The sequence below is a fragment of the Oncorhynchus clarkii genome, chromosome 1 (assembly GCF_045791955.1).
Source record: "Oncorhynchus clarkii lewisi isolate Uvic-CL-2024 chromosome 1, UVic_Ocla_1.0, whole genome shotgun sequence".
Lineage (NCBI taxonomy): Eukaryota > Metazoa > Chordata > Actinopteri > Salmoniformes > Salmonidae > Oncorhynchus > Oncorhynchus clarkii.
Genome location: NC_092147.1, coordinates 74,612,496 through 74,625,610, shown reverse-complemented (window position 1 = coordinate 74,625,610; position 13,115 = coordinate 74,612,496).

The window sequence follows — 13,115 nt, the reverse complement described above, 5'->3', positions numbered from 1 at the left end:
TTACAATGTAAAACACAGAAGGGACATGAACCTGGTATTACAATGTAAAACACAGAAGGGACATGAACCTGGTATTACAATGTAAAACACAGAAGGGACATGAACCTGGTATTACAATGTAAAACACAGAAGGGACATGAACCTGGATTTACAATGTAAAACACAGAAGGGACATGAACCTGGTATTACAATGTAAAACACAGAAGGGACATGAACCTGGATTTACAATGTAAAACACAAAAGGGACATGAACCTGGTATTACAATGTAAAACACAGAAGGGACATGAACCTGGATTTACAATGTAAAACACAGAAGGGACATGAACCTGGTATTACAATGTAAAACACAGAAGGGACATGAACCTGGTATTACAATGTAAAACACAGAAGGGACATGAACCTGGTATTACAATGTAAAACACAGAAGGGACATGAACCTGGTATTACAATGTAAAACACAGAAGGGACATGAACCTGGTATTACAATGTAAAACACAGAAGGGACATGAACCTGGTATTACAATGTAAAACACGGAAGGGACATGAACCTGGTATTACAATGTAAAACACGGAAGGGACATGAACCTGGTATTACAATGTAAAACACGGAAGGGACATGAACCTGTTATTACAATGTTACATTATATAACTGCATGCTGTTACTGTACATCAATATGTTGTTACAATAGTTTCTCAGAAAGACTACCCATTTTGATTCAGTGTTGATTTGCAGAGAAAAAAGTGTTTGCTAGGTGAGAAAAGAATATAGAGTCATTATTTCACAGGTGCCTCCAAGGCAACATAATTGAATTTCCTACTCCCAGCAAGCTATTCACTCTAATCAGGAGTTCACACAGGTCTGAGAGAGGTGAGAAAATCTGTGTGTAATCATAACCTTGACCTAGCCTCCGACTGAAGATTGTAAACACACAAGCCTGAGGGATAGAATGCTTTTGGAAATATAAAGAGAGCTCCTTAACCTCTTTTTCAAGTTTGAGTTTGTTATTATTAATTAGTGAACACAATCCATGTTTGAGATGTTAATGTTTGATATAATTCACACTTTTCTGGCTAATCTTTTATCTCAAATTTTAATATTCATTATTCGAGAGACTTTGACTTTAGTGGAATAATTCATCCAAGTACAGAATTCAGACATGAAATCAATTGGAGCTGCTTCACTACTGTGTGTGTGTGTGTGTGTGTGTGTGTGTGTGTGCGTGTGTGTGCGTGTGTGCGCGTGTGTGCGCGTGTGAGTGTGTCTGTGTTTCAGACAGCAATAAAGGGAGAGACAGGTACATACAGAAAATGCCACCAAGCTTTGAAGATATTTCTTATGTGTCCTTTCTCTCCTTCCCACCTAGTGACTACTGTATGTTCAGACAGAGAGATCACTCGATATTGATGAAATCCTGCTGGCATATAACAAATACATTACAAGAACCAGCCTTTGAGGACAGACTTATTTGTATGATTTTACGACTTGCATCTTTATGGATGAAAATAGATAAGAGTCTGTCATTAGGTTGTCTTAGCTGGTCTGCTTGATGAATTCTACACATATTGTATACTCTGTATCCAAATAGACCCATTAAAGAGTTGGGAAAGAAAGTCTTTGCAAGCAGTATTTCTGACAATGTATTCTGCGATTAAACTACTTTCATCAGGGTATCCATTGGGCCTTGTCAATGATGATTAAATAGTTTGTATTGGGTAGACTGACGCCATCAATGCAATTAGTTGAACTCCTCTCTTCTTTATTACTCAGTATCAATGCATTGATCATTTGTTGCCTTAGCTTTGAAGTTGTCCATATCACTTGTAAGCACAATTTTCTTCCTAAACTGTACGTTTCTCTGTATCTTGCAAATTTCAAGGGATGTTTTGTCGTGTTTTTATTCACCTCAGCTTTATGGTCTGTTAAAATGCATCTTCCAGAACAAATTCCAGATGAAACACCACCTCACTTGGCCTGTATGTAAGGCTCATGAAGAAAAACTTGCCACAATTACCGGGTGAATCTCAACACTGTCAAACGCCGACCGGTGCATCAAATGATCTCTTCCGTCAGACTAAAGACAACAAATAGAGAGAGAGACACTGAACACAGGATCACGGCCTAAACTATCAGTCGTTTCTCAGTTGGCCTCAAATTAGGAGGACTGTGTCAGTACTTGAGAGATCAAACAACCTCGCGGATGGTTTGAAGTGTGACTGAGATAGCAAATCATCATTTCAGGAGCAAAACGAAGAACACAACATAACCGTGATAGGAGCAAGAGAACGTGTTGCTCCCTACACGTTTATGGAGATCAATAGCACTTCACTATAAAGCCGTCTTAGGATGCAGCCTGGTTGCTAATGATGGTAGTGGAGGTGATCCTAAGGGGGCCTGTTGCCACTGATTTATCAACACCTACCGCGTCAAAGATTTATCACTCGCTCACCACAGGCCAGACTGTACAGCAGGGAACACCGGCTAATTGCCCAAAGTATACACACGGTGACTAGAGGACCTATGAAAGATTAATGAGAGGTGCTCCAAGAACAAGGGGCTGTTGAGATGACTGGGAATAAAAATCACAAACACTCCTAAACACACAGTACACTCACCCACACATAGGGCATACTATGCTATCAGACCCACGAATACAACACACACACACTCATCTTTGAGTAATAGGTCATATCCATGAGAAGCTTCACCCATACACGAGAAGGGATAATCATGTCAGGAGTATTATGATGTTAAAATAACATTACGGCAGTGAGAATCGATGATGTATAAACCCTGGATTGCTGCTGCTATGTATTGGCCATCGAGAGGCTTTAAAGTCAACTGTGTGCCATATTGGCACTCCCTAGTAGGAGCAGTCCTCCATAGGAATTAATGGAATTCTACAGTAATTCAATTAAATTTCAAGGACAAAGTTTCATGTATTTAAGCATGTTTTTGTTATATTGGGGAAGGTACCATAAGTAATAAAAAATAGATATACTTTAAAGAATAAATACTCGTCAAAAGTTTGGACACACCTACTCATTCAAGGGTTTTTCTTTATTTTGACTATTTTCTACATTTTGTAGAATAGTAGTGAAGACTTCAAAACTATGAAATAACACACATGGAATCATGTAGTAACCAAAACAATGCTAAACAAATCAAAATATATTTGAGATTTGAGATTCTTCAAAGTAGCCACCCTTTACCTCGATGACAGCTTTGCACACTCTTGGCATTCTCTCAACCAGCTTCACCTGGAATGCTTTTCCAAAAGTCTTGAAGCAGTTCCCACATATGCTGAGCCCTTGGCTGCTTTTCCTTCACTCTGCAGTCCAACTCATCCCAAACCATCTCAATTGGGTTGAAGTCGGGTGATTGTGGATGCCAGGCAAGGCCTGATTCACGCAGTCTCCTCTGAACAGTTGACGTTGAGATGTGTCTGTTACTTGAACATGAAGCATTTATTTAGACTGCAATTTCTGAGTCTGGTAACTCTAATGAACTTATCCCCTGCAGCAGAGGTAACTCTGGGTCTTCCATTCCTGTGGCGATCCTCATGAGAGCCAGTTTCATCATTGCGCTTGATGGTTTTTGCGACTGCACTACATTTTCAAAGTTCTTGAAATTTTCAGCATTGGCTGACCTTCATGTCTTAAAGTAATGATGGTGATGGACTGTCGTTTGTCTTTGCTTATTTGAGCTGTTCTTACCATAATATGGACTTTTACCAAATAGGGCTGTCTTCTGTATACCACCCCTACCTTGTCACAAGACAATTGATTGGCCCAAACGCATTAAGAAGGAAAGAAATTCCACAAATGTACTTTCATAAGGCACACCTGTTAATGGAAATGCATTCCAGGTGACTACCTCATAAAGCTGGATGAGATAATTCCAAGAGTGTGCAAAGCTGTCATCAAGGCAAAGGGTGTCACGTGTGCTCCCTCTCCAGCCTCTAGGTCAACAGGCTGCTCGTTAAGGCGCACACCTATCACCATTGTTACGCGCATTAGCGCATAATGAAACTCACCTGGACTCCATCACCTCCTTGATTACCTGCCCTTTATTAATATCACACTCCTTTTGGTTTCTTCCTCAGTCGTCATTGTTTCTGTTTCAGCTTCAGGTCTGTGCGTTGTTCGTGTTTCGTGGTGTCAGGTCCGAGGGTCAGGACCGAAACATCCGCTCCTGTTTCCCGGGATCGTCATTTTGGTCGGCTTCCTGCGGCTGGAGCCGCACGTCGGGTAGGGGGTACTGTCAAGTTTGCTCCCTCTCCGGCCTCTAGGCCACCAGGCTGCTCGTTAATGCGCACACCTGTCACCATCGTTACTCGCAAAATGAAACTCACCTGTACTCCATCACCTCCTTGATTACCTTCCCTTTATATGTCACTCCCTTTTGGTTCCTTCCCCAGTTGTCATTGTTTCTGTTTCAGGTCTGTGCATTGTTTGTGTCTCTTGTTTTGGATTATGTTGCATTTTTTCATTAAAACACTCACTTCTTGAACTCGCTTGCCGACTCTCAGAGCACATCGTTACCAAGGTATTTTGATTTGTTTAATACTTTTTTGGTTACTATATGATTCCATATGTGTTATTTCATAGTTTTGATGTCATCACTATTATTCTACAATGTAGAAAATAGTCAAATATAAAGAAAAACCCTTGAATGAGTAGGTGTGTCCAAACTCTTGACTGGTACTGTATATATATTTGTTTATGTTTAGCTCACATAATATACTTTAAAAGTATGCATTAAGGTGTCTGTAATTGAATACAATGTGGCAAAAATGAATGAAGACATTAATAAATGCCTTTCCATAGTTTTGAAAATATTTTCATAAAGGTGAGGCATTACCAAGATGGAAGCAAGGTGGTTTCACCTAGATTGTTTTTGAAATTATAAATCCTCACCTCAGAGATTTCCAACCACTTTAAATCTTAAGTAGGGAACCTGTTTAATGTGTAGCACCTCAAGATTTTAATAATTAGTCTGAGTAGTAGAGGCAAAGCAAGGCAAGGGCCCTCTACTAGAAGGAATGGCTCAGCACATTTGTTGGGGAGTTCATTGCCAGCTGTTCTGCCACTACATTGATTTTGCTGACATGGAAATGATTCGCCATGTTAGAGAAATCTTCTAGTCTGTTAAGTGGGTCATACTGTACCTGTGCCCGACAGAGGCTACCGGTATGTCTTCCTGTTTCTACTGACTGCCACACAACATTTTTCAAAAGCCTATCTGTTCTCTGTAGAGAGAGATGAAAGGAATAGGGGAATGGCATACTCAGCGATGATTTGAACTGTTTCATTTCTGCAACTTCCTTTGTGCTTTCTCGTCCTTGACTTGTCATTAGATCATAGACAACATATATTTCCGATATTTGCTCAAACTATTTTATTTCAAATAGAACACCACTGCCTTGAAGTCATATTACTGTTTGCCTGTTTCGTTCCTATTTGTTACCTCATGATTGAGTCTCCAAAGCCCATATTTCCCCAGCTGGCAGTGTTATTGCTGTCATTACAGACTAATGTTTGTTGGTGTAGGGTTGGAGCACTCTCAGTAGGCAGCCCTGCGGGGCAGAGGGGGCCAGGTGGGTGTTGAACAAAAAGTGAGGGATGGGGGCATGAAATATACTTTCAACTTATGTCTGTAGCTCTCTTGAGCAGCCAATCATAAAGACGTACACCTCCACTTCAATAGAGGTATTGTGGCTCCAACAACATAATTGCAACCTTTAGAGAATGAAAAGGATTAAAGTGGTGTGAAATCAATCTTCATAATAGACTTGAATGACTAACAAAGAAAAATACACAGCCAGCCAAAAACGAAAAGTAAGGTGAAGGGAAGGGAAAACGGCAACACATGGAACCTCATTCACTTCAATGGGAAGGTCCTTCATCATGGTCAGAGCAACACAGTTCAATGACTGAGAACCTTCCGTTTAAAGTTCTGCCTCTCATCCAAAAATTGTTCCTTTACTTTAGTGTCAGTTTTTTTAAGTGCCACATATTCATATTTTATTGTCCAATTTATCAATGAGTAACAAAATATTGTGTTGACGTCAACAAATAAAAAAATGACATCAATGATCTTGAGTGTGTCACACAAGATCCTCCACTTATCTCCTGCCTCACCTAGATGCTTTTCCTCTTCTTTATATGACACGACAGAGGGAGGTCACGGACACCCTTCTGATCGCTCTCCCACCTGTCCCTCAGTTGGTGGGATTAGGCTAGATTGATGTTGCCGGTAGCGTATTTGTCAGAAATTGATAAACGTGGCCAGCCCCACTGACGGCCGCTTTATCATCTCAATGGTGGATTGATTGAATTCCACTTCCTCCCAACAGGAGAACATAGAAGCACAGCTGCAGAAGGTGTGGCATTCTAGCCTCTGGGCTCCACTGAGCTCCATACTTAGAGAGCTTTGCCTACACTTAGGGCCCTATAAAAATCCATGATGCAGAGAACGCGGATGGAATCACGGAATCAACAATAACAACTGAATTCAACAATATTCAAAAATGTACTTAGAATTTTGTAGGAAATCAACTGAATGTATTGAATTTATTTGAAAAATAATTCATATGCCCAAGATTATCATAAGACATGAACACAATTCATCAGTGAATCATATTTTCCTTCAACTTTCTGATGAGGCAAACCCTGACTGAGATATTTGCAGATATTTGCTGCATTGGACCTTTAACTACAAAGTAGTAGAATGATATCATGATTATTTGCATCAATTCAGTGACGATTTGTTAAGCAAACTCTGCAATAACATGTGTGCTATAGAAACACCATGACCAAACAAGTCTCTTGCCGGTGTGCATTTGAATTAAAGGGTATCTACACCCCAAAATAAAAATGAGATTTTTCCCAGACATCCAAAGTGGTGATGTAGTTGTAAGCATTGTTGGTCTATTAATAAAAAGTGTGATTTTGAAAGCGAAAAACAAAAAAGACTGAGACAAATCTGATACCCGGAAAAACAAAACTGAGAAAACAATCTTTTTTTGAAAAAAACTACAGAAATAGGCAAAAAATAAAACATTTTGTATGGCCCTATACTGTACACTCCAGCACAGAAAATGGCTAAATGTATGGCCCTCACACATGAGGATTTGAGGGGTGAAAAATCACTGGAATAATTGATTGATTTCCTTTTACTCTTGCGACTTTTCCACACCATTGGTGGTGCCATTCGTTTTTTACTGTTAATGTTACAACTGTGGAAAAGTTTGTAATGACCTGTCAGTCAAACACACGCCGGTTGAGTCTGAAGTGGGCTCAATGGAATACAATGGTTTTTCGTTGCATCTATAAGAATGGCAACTCTTGGTATTGGATTTAATGCATCACCTCAACACTTGTATCACAAAAAAAATGAAGAAAGATAACTTTATTTTGGTGGCTGTTCAATGTTTGTGCAATTGAAAACAGTAATAATTTAATATAGTTGAAAAGCAACTTCCAAAAATGAAAACGTGGATTATAGTGATTATGTCTGATCTCACAAACAACAAGTATGTAGAGATGTAAGATCTTAATTTGATCAATATTGTCACAGCAAAATAACCCTGCAGCAACAGGATTTTAACGTTTTGTCCATTCACAATTTCCTGCCGATGTAATGTTGCTTGATCGGTGGTTAGGCTATTAGCTAGCCAAAATTAAGCTACATTAATATAATCGTGTGTAAGTGCAGGTTTTCAGTGAATTCATGTCAATTCTGTGGTGCAGGAAAATTCTAGAGCAAGGCTTGTTGATCGGGTTGGTGTCCTTCTCTTGACACACTTGTTGAATTACGCAAGAGATTGTGAGAACAGTCATTCGTGAATATAGCTGCGAGCAGCAATGAATGATGTTCACAGTATGACAGAAAGGACACAAGATCAGTTGGATAACAAAGTAAGTGCTCTATCATGTAGGAACTATCTTCCTTTATGTGCAATGATGAGTCTAAAAACAACATCTGGAGTGAATCTGACTTAAGGTTCATTAGAGGAAGATGATTTTGTGCATTAGCGTTACAAATGCAAAAAATGAGTTGTTAATAGTTTTCTTGTTTTTTGAAAGACCAACACCAAATTCAGTGTGGTTCATCTTAGAGATGCCCATGATATGTTAATACATCACTATAGAATGGATTTATACTGGTTTAAATGGATTTATAGTGGTTTAAATGGATTTATAGTGGTTTAAATGGATTTATACTGGTTTAAATGGATTTATAGTGGTTTAAATGAATTTATACTGGTTTAAATGGATTTATAGTGGTTTAAATGGATTTATACTGGTTTAAATGGATTTATAGTGGTTTAAATGGATTTATAGTGGTTTAAATGGATTTATACTGGTTTAAATGGATTTATACTGGTTTAAATGGATTTATACTGGTTTAAATGGATTTATAGTGGTTTAAATGGATTTATACTGGTTTAAATGGACACCCTTTTTTTTTACCATTCCCTTAACTTTTCTCAAACTAAGCTAAGACATACACTATGGGTCTACATTCCAAATTTGGTGTCATTTGGTACTATGGTTCATGACAAGAAGATTTCTGAAGTATTGCATTTTAGCATATTAGCATATCTGGTAATATGCAACTTCTGGTATAGTGTGGCCATCTTTGAATGGATCAACGTTATTTTCTCAAACTCTTTAGGGACTATTGTGATTCCAAAAATATAAGTTTTATGTGCTATAATTCAGTCGATATCTAATGGAGCTTAACTTCAAGTTTGGAGTATCTTCATCCATTGTCACACTGTTGCATCTATCAGAATTGTATTTTTAACCTTTTAACAATTTTGACGACCATTGCTAGGATGGGATGCTGGCTGCTTCAGTGAATGGCCTAGCAATTGATAATGCCTCTCAAGCACAGCGGAGACGGACGGCTCAGCTTAGTTTTAAGAGGAACATCTGCCTTAAAAGTGTGTGTATTCTTAAAACTGGGTAGGGAGAAATTAGTGCAGTACACACCAATCACTGTATACCTGCCCGGAAAATCTTAGATGTCATATACAGTGCCTTCAGAAAATATTCATACCGCATTATTTATTCCACATTTGTTGTGTTACAGCCTCAATAAAAACATGATTAGATCTATTTTGTCTGACTTATATACACACGATACCCCATAATGACAAATGGAAAACATGTGCTTAGAAATTTAACAAATGTATTAAATTAATTACAGAAATATGTAATTTACATAATTATTCAGTCTACTTTTCAATGACACTCTAAATTGCGCTCAGTTGCATCCAATTTCCTTTGATCATCCTTGAGATTGTTTAGATTTAGAAAGAAACACACCTGTTTATATACTGTATGGTCCCACAGTTGACAGTGCATGCAGAAACTATACCATGAAGTCCAAGGAACTGTCAGTAGATCTCAGAGAGAGAGTTGTGATGTTAAACATTTCCAAGAGCACAGTGGTCTCCATCATTGGGAAAGGGAAAAAATATGGATCTACCCAGATTGCGCCTAGAGCTGGCCGTCCAATCAAACTGAGCAACCAGGCCAGAAGGGCCTTCGTCATGGAGGTGACCAAGAACCCAAAGACGATTCTGACATAACTACAGAGTTCCTTGGCTAAGATGGGAGATCCTGCCAGAAGAACAACAAAAATGTAACTCTATGGCCTGAATGCAAAGCATTTTATCTGGAGAAAACCAGGCACAGCTCATTACCCGTCTAACACCATCCCTAACATAAAACATGGTGGTGGCAGCATCATGCTGTGGGGATGCTTTTCAGTGGCAGGGACTGGGAGACGGTAAGGATAGCAGGAACAATGAATGGAACCAAATAGAGGCAAATACTTGATGAGAACGACGGACTGGGGGCGAAGATTTACGTTCCAACATTCAGGCTATAACACAACAAAATGTGGAATTAGTCATGGGGTATGAATACTTTCTGAAGGAACTATATCACTACTCTCCTCCTCCAAAACCTAATAGTCCTTTATTCAGAGACACCCTCCTGGTCACCTCTCTTTCAGAGCACTTAAACAGACAGACACACACAAAGCTCCCCTCTCTCCCATTCTGTGGTGCTCCACTGAAATGGTTTCTGTTGATAGACAGGCACAATCTTAGAACGTGTTCTTTCCTCTCCACATCTATCATTGACCTTCGAATTGGACACGTGAACCATACAATTCACAGCGATGAATGGGAAGTGATGAAACAGAAATTATGGAGCACTGTTAGGTTGTGTAACACAACAACACATGTTTTTAAGGTATCTTCATCCATTGTCCAACTGTTGCATTTATCTGTTTTTTTTTTTTAACCTTTTAGCAATTTCTATGATTGTTGCTACAGGAATAGGGATGGGAGGTTAGCTGCTTTAATGAATGACCTAGCTATTGATAATGCCTCTCAGGCACGATGGAGAAGGAAGGCACAGTTTAGCTTCAAGAGGAACAGCTGCCATAAAAGTGTGTGTACTCCTAAAACTGGGAAGGGAGAGATTAACTTGGTACACACCAATCACTCAATACCTGCCCAGAAAATCATATACTGTAGCACTGCTCTCCTCCTCCAAAACCTAAAAGAGTTGTCCTTTATTCAAAGACATGCTCCTGGTCAACACTCTTTCAGAGCACTTAAAAACACACACACACACGCACGCACGCACGCACACTCACACACACACACACACACACACACACACACACACACACACACACACACACACACACACACACACACACACACACACACACACACACACACACACACACACACACACACACACACACACACACACACACACACACACACACACACACTCTCTCATTTTCTGTGGTGCTCCACTGAAAATGGATTCTGTTGATAGACAGGCACAATCTTAGAATGTGTTCTTTCCCCTTCACATCTGTCATTGACCTTATTATTGGACATTTCATAGCGATGAATGAGAGGCGTTGAAAGAGATATGATGGTGCAGTGTTGGGGAATAGCTGTGATATTCTACATACAGAATCATTTTGATGTAACATTATTAGTCATGCAGAGACCTCAACTCTGGGATGATAACTGGGTTCTGGACTTCCTGACGGGCTGCTCCCAGGTGGTGAAGGTTGGAATAACATCTCCACTCCGCTGATCCTCAACACTGGGGCCCCACAAGGGTGTGTTCTCAGCCCTCTCCTGTACTGCCTGTTTGCACTTGACTCTGTGGCCATGCACGCCTCCAACTGAATCATCAAGTTTGGAGACGATTACCAACAACGACGAGACCGCCTACAGGAAGGAGGTGAGGGCACTCGGAGTGTGGTGTCAGGAAAATAACCTCTCACTCAATGTCAGAAAAACAAAAGAGATGATCATGGACTTCAGGAAAAGGCAAAGGGAGCACACCTGTATCCACATCGACAGGACAGCAGTGGAGATTTGATTTGATTTGGATCTCTTTTAGTTCCCATTTGGACTAATCTTCCAAGAGTTCTTAAACATTAAAATACAATTTATAATACAAACACATTTTCACATATAACACACTATTACAAACATACATAACATAGGTAGGCGAATAATTACAATTTTGCAGATTAACACTGGAGTGAAAAATGATCAGATGGTCATGTGCAGGTAGATATACTGGTGTGCAAAAGAGCAGAAAAGTAAATAAATATAAACAGTATGGGGATGAGGTAGGTAAATTGGGTGGGCTATTTACCAATGGACTATGTACAGCTGCAGCGATCGGTTAGCTGCTCAGATAGGAGATGTTTAAAGTTGGTGAGGGAGATAAAAGTCTCCAACTTCAGAGATTTTTGCAATTCGTTCCAGTCACAGGCAGCAGAGAACTGGAAGGAAAGGCGGCCAAATGAGGTGTTGGCTTTAGGGATGATCAGTGAGATACACATGCTGGAGCGTGTGCTACGGGTGGGTGTTGCCATCGTGACCAGTGAACTGAGATAAGGCAGAGCTTTACCTAGCATGGACTTGTAGATGACCTGGAGCCACGTAGCGAGGGCCAGCCGACTAGAGCATACAGGTCGCAGTGGTGGGTGGTATAAGGTGCTTTGGTAACAAAACGGATGGCACTGTGATAAACTGCATCCAGTTTGCTGAGTAGAGTATTGGAAGCTATTTTGTAGATGACATCGCCGAAGTCGAGGGTCGGTAGGATAGTCAGTTTTACTAGGGTAAGTTTGGCGGCGTGAGTGAAGGAGGCTTTGTTGCGGAATAGAAAGCCGACTCTAGATTTGATTTTGGATTGGAGATGTTTGATATGAGTCTGGGAGGAGAGTTTACAGTCTAGCCAGACACCTAGGTACTTATAGATGTCCACATATTCTAGGTCGGAACCATCCAGGGTGGTGATGCTAGTCGGGCGTGCGGGTGCAGGCAGCGAAAGGTTGAAAAGCATGCATTTAGTTTTACTAGCGTTTAAGAGCAGTTGGAGGCCACGGAATGAGTTTTGTATGGCGTTGAAGCTCGTTTGGAGGTTAGATAGCACAGTGTCCAAGGAAGGGCCAGAAGAATACAGAATGGTGTCGTCTGCGTAGAGGCGGATCAGGGAATCGCCCGCAGCAAGAGCAACATCATTGATATATACAGAAAAAAGTGTCGGCCCGAGAACTGAACCCTGTGGCACCCCCATAGAGACTGCCAGAGGACCGGACAACATGCCCTCCGATCTGACACACTGAACTCTGTCTGCAAAGTAGTTGGGGAACCAGGCAAGGCAGTCGTTAGCAAAACCAAGGCTACTGAGTCTGCCGATAAGAATATGGTGATTGACAGAGTTGAAAGCCTTGGCCAGGTCGATGAAGACGGCTGCACAGTACTGTCTTTTATCAATGGCGGTTATGATATCGTTCAGTACCTTGACCGTGACTGAGGTGCACCCGTGACCGGCTCGGAAACCCGATTGCACAGCGGAGAAGGTACGTTGGGATTCGAGATGGTCAGTGATCTGTTTGTTGACTTGGCTTTCGAAGACCTTAGAGAGGCAGGGCAGGATGGATATAGTTCTGTAACAGTTTGGGTCCAGGGTGTCTCCCCCTTTGAAGAGGGGGATGACTGCGGCAGCTTTCCAATCCTTGGGGATCTCAGACGATATGAAAGAG